Genomic DNA, 14,348 nt, shown 5'->3' on the forward strand with positions numbered 1-14,348 from the left:
TCTACGCAGTAAGTCACCTTTCTGTATGATAGAAATATGTTTACTGAAGTGTAGGTGGGTTCCCATGAGGCAAGACACAGTGATAACAGCAAGAACTTTTATTGAACTACATAACTGGGAAACAGGGGCAAAGCAACTGCTTATATACATTCCTGAAAGCCTGGGCCACTCCCACTCCCAACATGACTGGCTGTCTAAACTTCCAAGCTGCAAATCACAACTCAGAGTTCAAGGACCAATAGCAGAGGCCCAAATCCTGAAACGTTCTGTGATTGGACATCATGTATCAAATTGGAACACAGGAGCTCAGAATCCTTAGTCCAGACTCAAGCTCAGGCAAACACAAACCACTGAATACATAACATTTACAATGGGCAAAGCGATACCCTTTATGTGGTGTTTAATCGCCTGAGTTTGGTACAACCCAGTTCTTTATTTTAAAAAAAATAACAACTGGCCTTCATATTTCATTAACATTTGAAGCATTTGAAGATTTACAGAATGCCATCATCTTGACTAGTAGATAGATAGATAGATACCTGTAGATAGATTTCAGGTTCCGGTGGAGGAATTAGCAATTGTATTGTCCGTCTCACAGGACATATGGGCTTCTATGTGAGGAGCACCACCCTTGGTAGCTACTGCTGTGTGAGCACAACCTACAGTTGTGTAGCACAGCTTTCATTTGACGTACCACCCAGTATTACAAAGCCACTTCCTATCCAGGAAAACAAAGCTTATTTTCTGCTTCTCACAGCACCACCCAACATCCTAGGCAAGGAACCAGCAACCACCCTTCCTTGGCAACCAAGCCGCTCCCAACATTTATTTAGTAAGGGTGGATGTCTCTACCTTGCTACACAAATAGAACCAACTCTGCCCTTCCTCAGAGACAAGTTCCAGAAGAGCTAGTCTGTAGCAGCAAAGAGAGCGAGTCTAGTCATATCTTTAAGGACCAACTGGTACTCCTGTTTATTGTGCTATGACGTTTTGCAACTACTTCCACTGATGGACTGAGAAGATGGTGTCTGAGTGCCCATGGGCTGAGATTACAATGGGAGAAAAAGCAAGTTATGAGGTGTTTTATCTTCCGGTGTGCATGTGTACAGTACACATGCCTACTCCTGAGACACGGGTGGCCCTGTGGTCTAAACCCCTGAGTCTCTTGGGCTTGCCAATCATAAGGTCGGTTGTTTGAATCTGTGCAGCAGAGTGAGCTCCCATGGCTCTGCCCCAGCTCCTGCCAACCTAGCAGTTCGAAAGCACACCAGTGCAAGTAGATAAACAGATAAACATTGCATTAATCAATTGTTATCTCACACGTTCCAGTGCATTTTCCTGTCACTTTCATTACTGCAAAAGCCTGGGATGAATTGGGTTGGGGGTTGTTGTTGTTGTGCAAGAGCTCCAAATCGGTTTTAATTGCGCAACTTGAATTTGCCAGTGTGTGGCTGAATCCCACCCAAAAACAGCAATAGCTGATTTCATGCCCTTTATTCAGCTCATAGTGGTGAGGAGGAATGAATGAAACTCCCCTCAAAGCATCTGCTTTATATACATTATTTACACAATGGGCTGCACATGATTGGCTAATTCTGGAATTCTACTGTAAGCCAATCAGGTTGTGGATTCACTTATATCTGGAGCATGATTGGGTGGTTCCTGCCAACCAATCATACTGCTGCATTGTTCTAGGACCAATCAGACTGCTTCAGTTTGGATCCTATTCAACTCAGGGCATAACAGCCTTGAATCACTGTAAAAAGGAAACTAAAACAAAAACATTATTTTTGTAGCATCGCTTTGAAAAAAAATGTTATCCACAGAAGGACTTGTGAGAAGCAATGCGATTAATCGAATAAGAATGTTTTACACATTACTGTCTTAAAATGCAAGTGGGTCTATCATTTTCTCAATTCGGATCGAAGCTGGTTTCGGGGGAAATGCAGAAAAATGTAGGATTTCCTCCTAAGAAACAACAAGATAGATATGGATTGCGGTCAACGTTGTGCACATGCCTCTACTCAAATATGGGAATATTGTAGTAAATGGGAGTGTGTTCACTGAAGTGAGAACAAATGAGATTGAAAAGACACTTTTTATTAGTATTGAACGAGGAGCAGGGGGAAATGCAGGGAGAGGAGCAACTCTATGGTTATTTATAACAAATTGAAAAAGAATGTTTAAAAGCACCTTTCAAAAAAAACCAAACCAGAGTCCTTTTGTTGGGGATAATTCAGATGGAAATTCCCAGGTGTCAAAAAAGGTTATTTATGTATGCCACTATGGCGGCCCTGATTTGTTAGCCCAAAAATGGAAAGCAAGTAAGGTTCCGACCAAATAAGAATGGGAACTTAAACTGATGGAATAGGTAAAAGGTAAAGGACCCCTGGACGGTTAAGTCCAGTCAAAGGTGACTATGGGGTGCAGTGCTCATCTCGCTTTCAGGCTGAGAGAGCTGGTGTTTCTCTGCAGACAGCTGTCGAGTTGCAGCTCGGCATCCAGGGAAAAATCAGTCTCACACCATGAGGGGTTCCGAAATATGGCTGCTCCTAGGGCTAATGCAGCACAGCTTTTATTGTGTGAAATCAGAAAGATACAAAATACAAGCCAAGCAATTTGTTCTAGCCAGCAGATAAGAACATGCGCACTAGACCGTGCGAGCGATCAGGCTATGTTAGTTGACCAATCATGTAGGACAGCACGAGCTGTTCACGCACTGTTCATGCTCCAAGGATGCTTCTAGCTATGAGATCACCCTGCAACAATAAGAACTTTGCTCATGCTCTCATGTACAAGCAATCATTTTCCCACATGTCCCCTTTTCTTGTTTATATTATTAGAAGAAAAGAGGGACCATTAGTCCAAATCATACACTTCATTGCCTAAGCGTCTACACTTTGCAACATAAATTCCTCTTGTAACCCCTGTGGTGGGCCGTGGTCGGTACCACCATGCAGTGCATTGGGAAATCAAAGAGGGTATGCATTGAATGCAACAACACACCATAATGAAGCCAGCAATACATGCAATTACAATCAATAATATTTTTCTTAACCATAATCCATTAGGCAACCAAGAAAACAACCACTCCCATGGATCAAAACCTTCAGGTGGATTCAAAGGATTATGAGCTATCATTTGTTCCATATAATCAATAGTAGCAGAGATATTGGTCGATTGATCGGTTATATACATACAGCAATGAGAATGAATTAAGGCACAAATTCCACCTTTAGAAGCAAGGATCACATCTAAAGCATAACGATGTTGAAGAACTACATTTCTTATTTCTGACATTTCTTTGTTAATCATTTTTAAAGCCAAAATGGTGGAATTGAACAAATTTTCTGTCCAGTTTGCCAATTTATGCAAATCACGGTAATTCATGGCTGCACCTAAAGAAGGCAGAAGAGACCTAGAAATAGCTGTCCCTGTATATTGAGAAATAGGTGATTGTACTTCCCTTCTGTTACGCAAACGGACCGCTGGGAGCTTATCTATTTTATATATCAGGGGTATTGAAGCAAACATGTAGATTCACTGCTTTTTCTCATCCAGTTGAACCAAACATAAAAATCTCTACACGCAGCTTGTTGTTCATAAGTCATGTAAGTTGTGACATTATTAACTAAGACCTTTGGCCTACCACTCATGGTTGTAACATTAAGAAAACAAGAAGATCCATTAACATACTCATAGGTCCAATTACAATATGGATAATGACCTAAAATTTTTTTTGCTATTATGATTAAAACGAAAACAATAAGGAGCGAATTCTACAAGCGATAGAAATACAGGAGGTAAACTTATGCGATTGTCCTTCATATTATTGCTAATCTTATATAAAGCATTTACAGGAATACTAGAATACCATCACCAAAAAAACCCTCAAAGCTTTGAGAAGCTTTTTAAAATCATTTTTCTCAGCAGCTAAAGGCACTAGCCAAGCATATCCCGCTTGCTGTAACTAAAAAGATTGCAACAAGGTTGAGAACAGAGCCCATTGTCTTCGCAGGCCTTGCTAAAGAACCATACTGCAACTTGCAACTTGCTTTCTCTCCGGGAACCATGCCAAAGCACAAGAATGAAACAACTGGAACACACTGAAATCCCTTCACCCCCTCCCTTGCCAAGAGTCCACAATAGTTCCAAGACAGCCCTCTGTACATGCTCAGGGGAACACATCATAAGGCAGGACTCCTGAGGGAGGAGAAAAAAGAAGAGATCTGGGGGGGTAAAATCCAAGCGATGCCAATAAGGATGAGAATGGTAAATTAGTCCAATGGCTGTTTCCGAGCAACCTGCGTGGTATTTCGCGGCTCGATTATTGGCATGTAAAAACCATAATCCAAAAGAAGTCACACAACCATTTCTGCAGATACAGGAGCCCATTTGCTGTAAATAAGTCTGATGTATTGCTCCTTGTACTGCTGAGTCAAAAGTCCAAGCCCAATGAAGCGTGATGACACAGATGGGATGGTTGCTATTAGGAGGCAAAACCCAAGCGATGCCAGTCCAGCGAGGGCATCCTTCAAAGCCAGGCTCACTTCCCAAACAAGAGGCGGCAAAACTGTAATGATGTTTGGTGGTTGAAGTGGCTTCCCAGGGAAAAGGGGGGCCAATGCAGTAGGGGTGAAGATGGCCTTTCAGCGTGCCAGGAAACACTGGAACAGCTGTGGAAGAGCCTCTTCCATTGCAGAGGTGATTGTGATCTTGTCCGCTGGATTCTTGTGTTCTTTAAGGGCAGAAAATAGTGGAGACAAAGTGGAGGTGGGCAGGTCCAAATAACTCTTTATCCAATTCAGCTGTCCAAGAATTTGTTGTAAATCCACCAATCTAAGATAACCAGGAAACTGTAGTTGAGGCGTAACTGGAATGGCTGCAGATGCTGTCAGCTTGTGTCCCAGGTACGTAATAGGTAAAGTCCGCTGGATTTTTTCCTTAGCCACTGTCAATCCAACAGGTTTTATCCTTAGCAGGATTTTGGGACACGGCGGAGGACAAGGCCGTGGCTAGCAGATGAGCTTTGTGCATCTCAGTGCCCACTGACTGGCAGGCTGTAAGGATATCAGCAATGGCTATATTTGATGTTGTCATCAAAGGGCACAGTGCTTGCTTATGGTTCTCATTTACATTAGTGAATGCAAGCTGGCGTACAGTCAGGTCTTGTGCTGCCAGGTCCTGAACTTGCCGCTTGAAGGTATTGTACAAGCGATCAACAAATTGTCCATAGGGTTCTGTAGGGCCTTGTCTAACGCTCCCCAATAGGCCATCGCGCTCATTCTTGTCATCAGGGACAGAGGCCAGAGCCTCTTGGGCTGAGGCTGTGGTGGCTGCCCAATACATAGGATCAAGGGCCAACTGTTGGGCAATGGTAAGAAAATTGCCTCCTCCCGTCAGCCCATCGAGGACATCGGTTTTGGTCAGCATGACGGGGGCTGGGGGTGCAGGAGCAATCACAGGAAAGAGATTTGGAGTATCAGAATCAAAAGGCAGCAACGGAGCGGTGGCACAAAGAGTCTCTTCTTGGAGAGGAATAATAACGGGAGGTGCAGGAAGTGAAGAATGCGGAGAATGCAGGGGAGGGACGACAGGAGGAGCCGAAGGGAAAATGTCCGGCGGTTTAGGAGGTAGGTTTGAGGCAGGCAAAACAGGTACCGGGAGGGCGGGCGAAGAAGCTGTTGCAGCAGCCAGAAGAATGTTTGAAGGAGTTAAACACGACATAGCTTTGTAGACGTTACACCAGGCATGCAAAACCTTGACATCAATTTGTGGATGATTTTGAAAGAAGTGTCCAATTTTTTTCCAATCATCTAACCCCCAAGTTCCGTCCTGGGGGAACCACGGACAGTGAGTGTCCAGGGCTTTTATAAGGGACTTAAGGTCAGCTTTCCGAACAGCAAGGTTGTTACTGGCCAAAAGGAATTTAAGGTCTTTATAAAAAATTTTCTGTGGTGCAGAGAGAGACTTTCCCATGATTGCGAGAGTTGCAAAAAGAGCAGGGAGCACTTACCGAGGGATCCTTAGGAGGATGAGGGAGGCGCCTTTTTGCCCTGTCCGGGCGGAGATAAGTGCTGATAAGTCCGTAACGTAGTCCAGAATCACATTCACACGGGAGCTCTCACCAGGGATCCACTACGTGGATGAACGACGCGTCTGCAGCCCTTGCGGGGCGAGGTGAGAGCTGAACGTTGTAAAACAGCATGAAGTCCGAAAGAAATCACACGGGAGCACTCACCAGGGATCCACTACGTGGATGAACGACGTGTTGGTGAGTGCTGAATAATCCGAAGGCAGTCACACGGGAGCACTCACCAGGGATCCACTACGTGGATGAACGACGTGTTGGTGAGTGCTGAATAATCCGAAGGCAGTCACACGGGGCACCAAATGTCGAGTTGCAGCTCGGCATCCAGGGAAAAATCAGTCTCACACCATGAGGGGTTCCGAAATATGGCTGCTCCTAGGGCTAATGCAGCACAGCTTTTATTGTGTGAAATCAGAAAGATACAAAATACAAGCCAAGCAATTTGTTCTAGCCAGCAGATAAGAACATGCGCACTAGACCGTGCGAGCGATCAGGCTATGTTAGTTGACCAATCATGTAGGACAGCACGAGCTGTTCACGCACTGTTCATGCTCCAAGGATGCTTCTAGCTATGAGATCACCCTGCAACAATAAGAACTTTGCTCATGCTCTCATGTACAAGCAATCATTTTCCCACAGACAGCTTTCCGGGTCATGTGGCCAGCAGGACTAAACCGCTTCTGGCGCAATGGGACACCATGACAGAAACCAGAGCGCACGGAAACGCCATTCACTTTCCCGCCAGAGCGGTACCTATTTTTCTACTTGCACTGGTGTACTTTCAAACTGCTAGGTTGGCAGGAGCTGGGACAGAGCAACAGGAGCTCACCCCATTGCGGGGATTCGAGCCGACGACCTTCCGATCGGCAAGCCCATGAGGCTCAGTGGTTTAGACCACAGCAGCTTGTGGATCTAATTTATAGAATAAGAGAACAAGAAGAACATACGTTTAAAGAAGCCTGGAAAATGTTTATTGAATATATGGGGGGGGAATTGTGTACACTCGAAAACGTTGGCAGCATTAAGATAAATTCAACAGTGTAAATAAGTTTTGATGGAAGTAATAATGGAATACTGAATGGTTTAGTTTATGTAAAATATGCAGGGATTTATGCCATGCAAAATGAACCATGGAAAGGGAAGAAGGGAAGTCATTGATATTTTAAGGTTGTTTAAATGAATTTTCTAAATTGTGAAACAGAAAATTTAATACAAATTATTATTAAAAAAAATACAGAAACCCTATGGTTGTGAGCATCAGCTCCCTAAAATGGCTCAAAAGTAGAGGAAATAGTAATAATAGTAATAGTAATAGTAATAATAGTAATAATAATAGTAATAATAGTAATAATAATAATAATAATAATAGGAATAAAATTGGGGACCCAAACATTCCTCCATGCCACCTGCTTTCATCATTCCAGCCACAGGGAAATGGGCAGGCTGTAGTCTGGATGAGAGCCCAGTAATTTGAAGCTGTATCCAATCAAGACTGATATATTCTGGGTGGGTGGTTCGTCTGTCCAAGCACGTGTTCATTCTACGCTACATAGGACTACATAGAATAGATCTGCAGCTTGGGAGCAGGTGTGACTTGATTCATTTTTTTGTTACCAGAAGCCTTGAATGCAAACATTCAGTAAACAGAACCTGGAAGCTATGTGCCTGGATTTTTTCCTCACTTAATGATACCACTCGGGCACCTTGTGCTTCTAATTATCAGCCAACTGTCATTACCTCTCCAACGTGATCACACACACCGTGTGCAGCTTGGAAGCTTCAGGGGAAAGTGTCTGTCAGGGAACTGACATCGGAGGGAGAGGTGAAGGGGAGGCTCCCAGATGATGCTGGTGAAGGACCCAGCAGCAGGGGGAGAAACAGCTCAGTAGAGGAGGAAGCCAATCAGCGCAACACCAGGGATGAAGGGGGGCAGACGGGGGAATTGGAGAGAGGGCTCCAGGACTCTTCACTGGACATCAGTGAGGAGAGCCCAGGTCCTCCGCTACCCACGCCTTCCCTGCGCAGAAGACTCCCGCACAGTGAGAGGAGGAGGAGACTGGGTGTCAAACAACTTTTATGTTGGAAGAGGTTCAAGAAACGCCCACTGACGGATTCTGCCAGTGACTGAGGCAGCCACGATGAGAAGGGGCTGTGCAGTCAGAAAGGTTTAACAAGGCAAATTAACCGAGAAAGGCACCAGCTTACGCACGAGTAACTCATACTTATTACAGTGTCCCTTGGCTCTGATGGGGTATCTCATCCCGCCAACTTCTAGCCATGCAAGGTGGGAAGGGAAACGATTGCCACCCCTTCTTCCCTCGCACTGCCTTCCTGATAAGGATTCCCCCCTCTGCCTGTAATTAAGTCAGAAAAAAATCTAGATACGTAGCTGTATGCTGCCTAATCAAATAAATGTTTACTTTGGGCCTTAGCTGCACCCCCACTTGGACAAACGTAGCCTGGGGTTAGCTATCTGGGCTTGGTGACCTCCAAATTAGACTACTGTAGAGCACTGTTGCGGGGCTGCCTTTGAAAACAGTGCAGAAACTTCATTTACCACGGAACACAACTGTTAGATTAACTGAGGGGCTCTGTGTTTTAAACATGTTACCTCTGTACTATTCCAACAGCTCCCAGTCCTTTTCTCGGTCCAATGCGAAGTACTAAAAAAAAAAAGAAAAGAAACATTTAAATTACCATGTGTTGAGATTCTTGCATTGCAGGGGGTTGGACTAGATGACCCCTGGGAACCCTTCCAACTCTACAATTCTATGATTCTACTCATGGTTTAGATCAGGTTAGGATACTCAAAGAACCATCTGTTTCCACACATTAAGACCTTCCGTGGGGGAGGGGCTAATGTATCTGAGAAATGTTGCCAGTGGAGTTCCTCCTTAGTGGTGGCCCCCCAGTTATGGAATGAATTCCACAGAAAAACTCACTTTATTGTCTTTTTGAGGCCTTGCAGCCTTTGTAATTCCGCAAACCTCTAAGTTTATATCTTTTTGTAAAAATACAGTTGTAAAACAGTTTAAAAAAACTGTTTCTGTTTCTCTTTTCCTTTCATTTACATCTCACCATGCTTAGTGCATTATGTACTTTTTGAACTTTCAATAAAGATGTTAATAAAATACTGGTTTTTTGTTTTTTTTTTAAAGTTCAGTATTCCACAATACCTTTAGAAAGAAAGCATACTTTTTTTACATATCTGAAGGCCTGCAAACACCCATCAGCTCCCGCTTTTTCTCCCGTGGGTCACTCGCTGAGTCGGACTATGTTGTCAATCATGACAACAAGCAAAGCTTTATAAACCAGTGTGGAGATGTGATACCTTCAAAGAAGGCCTTGTGCATGTTTAAGTTAAATTTCATAAAAAATTGGATTTGGAAAACCGTTAAAAGGACATGCAATGAAATTCAACCAAGGGGAAGCGAGGAAGTCACTTAACAAAGTTAATAACTGTAATTTTCAATAAGGCTATGATTTATGTTTGTTTGTCTTGTGTGTTTGTTTGTTTATAATATTGTGAAAACTAATAAAAAAAATTGGCGGAAAAAGAAGGCCTTGTGCATGAAATTGGATGGATGAAAAATATTTTAAACACCCGGAAAAGGCGAAGAAGAAGAAGAAGGAGCCGCTAGACTCTAGACTAGAGGAAGGTAAGGAAGAGCGGCAGGAGGAGGAAAAGCTGCGCAAGGAAGAGGCGCGGCGCGGCGAAGGCGGAGCGCTGCTGGGCTGCACCTGGCGCGCCTGGATCCTGCCTTTTCCTCCCCGGCGGGTCCCCCGAGAGACGGGCGGACGAGGCGGTGCTCCGGCAGCCGGCGAAGCCTCCTCCTCCTTCTCCAGCATCAGCGTGCAGCAGCCCGGGGAGGCGGGCCCTGCAGGGCGCCGGTGTTCTGGGGCGCGACCGGGGTCAGCCAGCCAGCCAGCCAGACGCGCCGAGGCGAGCAGGAGATGGTGCGCCACGCTCGCCATCCGCCGCCGCCGCCGTCCAGCAACAGCAGCAGCACTCGAGGCGCCGACGCCAGGGCTGCCAGGGCCGCCGCCCCAACCCCCGGCTGCAGTCGCCTAGCGAGCCTAGCGCCCCCCTCGCCGAGCCGAGGTGAGTCTCTGCCTCCGCGCGCCCCTCCCCGCCTCTCCGCCTCCTCTTCCCCGGCAAAGGCGAGCGCGGAGAGGCGCGCGCTGCCCTCGCGCTTTGCGGAGAAGGAACAAAAGGCTGAGGGAAGGGCTGGCGGGTGAAGCTGCTCCCCAGCTGCTGCTGCCGCCGCCGCCGCTGCTGCTATTATTATTATTATTATTATTATTATTATTATTATTATTATTATTATTATTATTATTATTATTAGAACGGCAGAGGTGTGGCGTCGAGGAACCCGAATCAATCTCTCCCCGTGTGAAAGAGAAATAATAATCTGGGGAGGCAATACCTTCCCATAAGGGACCCCTGGCAAACTCTAGGGTGGGCTCCTTCTGTGGGTTTGGAACACAGGTGCCATCCCACGCCGAAGATTGTGGATTCCTGCAACTTTGCCCATTGACTCTCTTTTGAGTGGAGGGTGCCAAGTCCCCACAAATATATTATTGTGGGTGCCGGAGCACCCACGGCCCCCTGGAGTTGGCTCTTGTGGATTATTATTATTATTATTATTATTATTATTGGAATGGCAGAGGCATGGCGTGGAGGAACCCGAATGTGTATGTGTCTCTCTCAGTGTGAAAGAGAAATAGTAATCTGGGGAGGCCATACCTTCCAATAAGGGACCCCTGGCTAGGACGGGCTCCTTTTTGTTTTGTTTTGTTATTTTGACAAAGTAATAATCATAAGCAATTAAGAATAAAAATGTGCACCCCCACCCCTGAGAGACTATTCCATTGGAGCTATCCAACCTCCCAAAATTTCAACACCTTTTGATGGTTTGACCCCTTTCCCTTTTAACAGTACAAAATTCTACAAACACCTTCCATATCTCCTCAAAATCGTTTCTCTTGCATAGTCAGGGTGGGCTCCTTCTGTGGGTTTGGAACATAGGTGCCGCCCCATGCAACTTTGCCCATTGACTTTTTTGGGGGGGTCCCAGTCCCCACAAATATATTATTATGGTGAAGCACCCACAGCCCCCTGGAGTTGGCTGCTGTGGTTTGAAAGGAAGATGGGTGCATAGGAGCCAGCCCCTAAGGCCTGAGAGGTCTTTGTCCCCCCCTAAAATATTTGAGGGGGCCAGCCTCCCCAAAGTTAATGGCCATTCCCGTTCAAATAGGGTGCGTGCGGCGTGTCATGTGATTGATTATGTGGGGCATGGCTTACCTGGGCACCCCCAATATTTTATTAAAGTTGGCACCCCTGGGTGGGTGGTGTGTCTGTGATGGGTGTTTGTGACATTATTTAAGTTCCTTAGAAAATAATTTGACGTGCGTTGAAAGCCTCACTATATGTCCTGGGAACGCAGCACAGGGCAGAGTGGTTGAATTCATATGCACAGACATACACGGGAGTTAATAAGCTCCTGTCAGTGGATCAAGCCTGCCCACTGTCTCCTCAGAAGGAAAACTCATCCGAGTGCTTTGGGACCTGCCTCCAGGTCAAGTGTGTACAGTCCTGGCGTTACGCTCTACGTACAATTTGTGTTCTCATTTTGTCTTTTTCCGTTGTGAACCGCCCTGTGATCTTTGGATGAAGGGCGGTATGGAAATATAATATATAATAATAATAATGACAATGCTAGCTCTATGTTCCTGAATTCTGGCTTATTGCTCCTGCTGCTGTTATCCTTGGCCCTCTGCTTCTGTGTTAAGTGCTTAAGTTTTAAGTGCAGAGGGAGTATTGAAAAAACAAAACATTAAATGAGTACCAAAATTAAATTATTTAACAAGAGGATCAGACAGGCATCATTTCCCACTGCTCCACCAGGTCCTCCGGATGTTTGAGGGACAGCGGGGCTGTTAATAACCCGACTCCTGTTTGTTTTTGTGATGTGCCAGGGAGCCGGCGTTTTCCTGCCGGGGACTTCCGCAAATGTAATTGCCAGTGGAAAGAGAAAACGTTGCAAAAGCAACTGGGCGGTTGTTAACATGGGAAGAGAGGGCTAATTAGAGAAAGGCAGCCAATCGTGCGCTTGCGTTTACTAAAAGGAAACAACATCTCTCTGTGTGTCATCCTTGCTGCTACCGGTGTCATTTGCAAAAGTGGTGCTGTTGCTTGTAAAAGCAGCTAAAATATCGGAGGGCTTTTGTGCACAAAGGTAAAACACTTTCATGGGACTTTGCCTGCATTCTCACTATTGCACTCACCCACCTTTGTTCTATTTTAGCTGCATAATAGCCACTGTAGCGTTTTTTATTGCCGCAACGTTCAAATAGGTCGGCCCTAATGAGTTTTATTTTTAACAAGTTGAATGGCTTCCTCCCTGCCCCTCAGCAGGGCATCAGAAGTCAATAGGTTAGAGAGTCATTTGTGAGGGTTTGAAAACAAGCACATGAGGCTGAAAGGGGGCTGTATCTCTTTTAATTAACATAATATTTTTTAAAAAATGATTAGGAAGACTGACCAAACTGGCCGTGTTAGTTCACATTTGTGAGTGTTGTGGTTCCAACTTCATCGAATTAGCATTTCAGTCCGGATGTTTGCCGAATGGTGTTTTTTCTTGAAGGAGAGAGGCTGGAGACTGAGAATCTCTTTGTCATTACCTGTTGTATTGCAATTATGCGTTTGGGGTAGAGGACCAAGCAAGCGCCGGGAACAGACAACCCTAGGAAATTGGAATCCTAGCTATACCTAGAGAGTCACAGGTCCCCCACCTGTAGCCTAAAGTTTTGAAGAGGAACGATGGACAGTTTTTCCGCCAAATATTATTCCTGAAGTAGCTGCCACTCATCCTAGATTGCTGAAGGCTAAGGCCACATCTGCATCCAGTGTTCGAAACTCACATTGTTCTGGGTGCATTTTGAAACAGGGTATTTCATTAGTGCGAGCAGTTTCTGAGCTCTGGGCGCAGTGCTGTGCCTAAGATTTCAGATTAAAACTTCAGAGTGGAAGAAAAATAGGACCTTTTCTGCCTCCCCACTTCTAGCTACTCTCTGCTGACTGGAGAAGAGACCCTCTTAAGAATATGGGGGCAGGGGAAGGACTAGACCATTTGAAAAATGAACATAATATTTTAGCTGCAGTTCATTCATTTTCAGCTTTGTATTTTTGTTATTTAAAAAAGCACGCCTAGGCATTCTGCTGTTGCACCTGTAAACTAGGTTTATGATGGGATTATGCTCTGGGATTATGCTCTATGTTGTTGTTTAGGGTGGAAAATTTCCCTCAAGCTTTCTCTTCAACCCTTGGCAGTTTTGCATGCATAATTGTTCTATCCAGTCATGCTAGAGGCAGCGCCATTGGCTGTGTTGTAACGTCTAGGTATTTCCTAATGTGCAGGGAAGAGCTTTTCTTATCTTGATTTAGCTCGAAGCATTTCCTTAGGATGAAAACTGGTGGTTAAGAAAATAACCTAGTCCCACCTGCGAGTTCCCAGAAGTTTCTCACTTTAATTTCACACCAATGCTGTAAAATGCCGTGCGAAGCCTTGGTGGGCTGCGAAAACAATCTAGCGGCAATATCGTAAAATATATCCAACCCGGTGTGAGATATGTTGTATTTGTCACCAGGGATATTTCCTATATTCCAGTTCCTGTCTGGTTAAAATATTATTTTGTGCCACTTATAAACCCTTGTTTTTCCCCCTTTTGAATAAAACAGAGAACCTTTTTTTAGAGAGAGATGCTTTTCCGAAATCTAGTTAGTAAAGCTGCAACTTTTATTCAGGCTGCAATCCTATACCCAGTTACCTGAGAGTAGGCATGTTAATTGATGACTGATATTTAATTTTAATTATTTTTTTTTAAGTCATGACGTGAGTGCTGCTGATCATCTCATTTGTGGTTCATGTAGTTGGAGGTCAAGCTTGCCTAAGGGGCTCTTGACTTCATACCCCTGCCTTCAACCTCACAAGTCACCAGTACCCACTGACCAGAGGCAAATGGGGAGATGAGATGGTGGGCTGTGAGGTAATAATAGATGTCACAGTACTGGCCGATGGGCAAATCACTAAATTTCAGACACTGGTGGCTTGAAGAAGTCAAAGCTAAGGTAGGCTTTCATGAATCACTTAACTTGTGGATTTGTATGTGTTGCTAGAGAGACCCACATGGTTGCGCTAATGAATAGCAGTGCTTTTATAATGCAGACCGTTCGTAATGGCAGTTCAGATGGGAA

General features: G+C 44.9%; 1 protein-coding gene and 1 long non-coding RNA gene across 5 annotated transcripts in view; one reads left to right on the forward strand and one right to left on the reverse strand.

The window, feature by feature from the left end:
- Positions 1–549: 549 nt before the first annotated feature.
- Positions 550–9,959, reverse strand: LOC308582057. The gene is made up of 3 exons (XR_014005466.1): positions 9,833–9,959; positions 8,703–8,754; positions 550–1,043 (listed from the first exon to the last, which is right to left on the reverse strand). It is a non-coding gene; the product is annotated as an uncharacterized lncRNA (long non-coding RNA).
- A 113-nt stretch (positions 9,960–10,072) lies between these two features.
- Positions 10,073–14,348, forward strand: part of MFSD6 (major facilitator superfamily domain containing 6) — a 44,345-nt gene continuing 40,069 nt past the window's right edge. The window contains exon 1 of one of the 4 annotated variants that reach the window (XM_081164597.1): positions 10,073–10,193. The gene's annotated coding sequence lies outside the window, so the exon portion shown is untranslated. Of the gene's footprint in view, positions 10,194–14,107; positions 14,223–14,348 lie in introns of those variants that run through there. The other 3 variants (XM_081164598.1, XM_081164595.1, XM_081164596.1) reach the window with 3 other exon arrangements.

The sequence above is a fragment of the Podarcis bocagei genome (genome assembly GCF_964188305.1).
Source record: "Podarcis bocagei genome assembly, chromosome: 1".
NCBI lineage: Eukaryota > Metazoa > Chordata > Lepidosauria > Squamata > Lacertidae > Podarcis > Podarcis bocagei.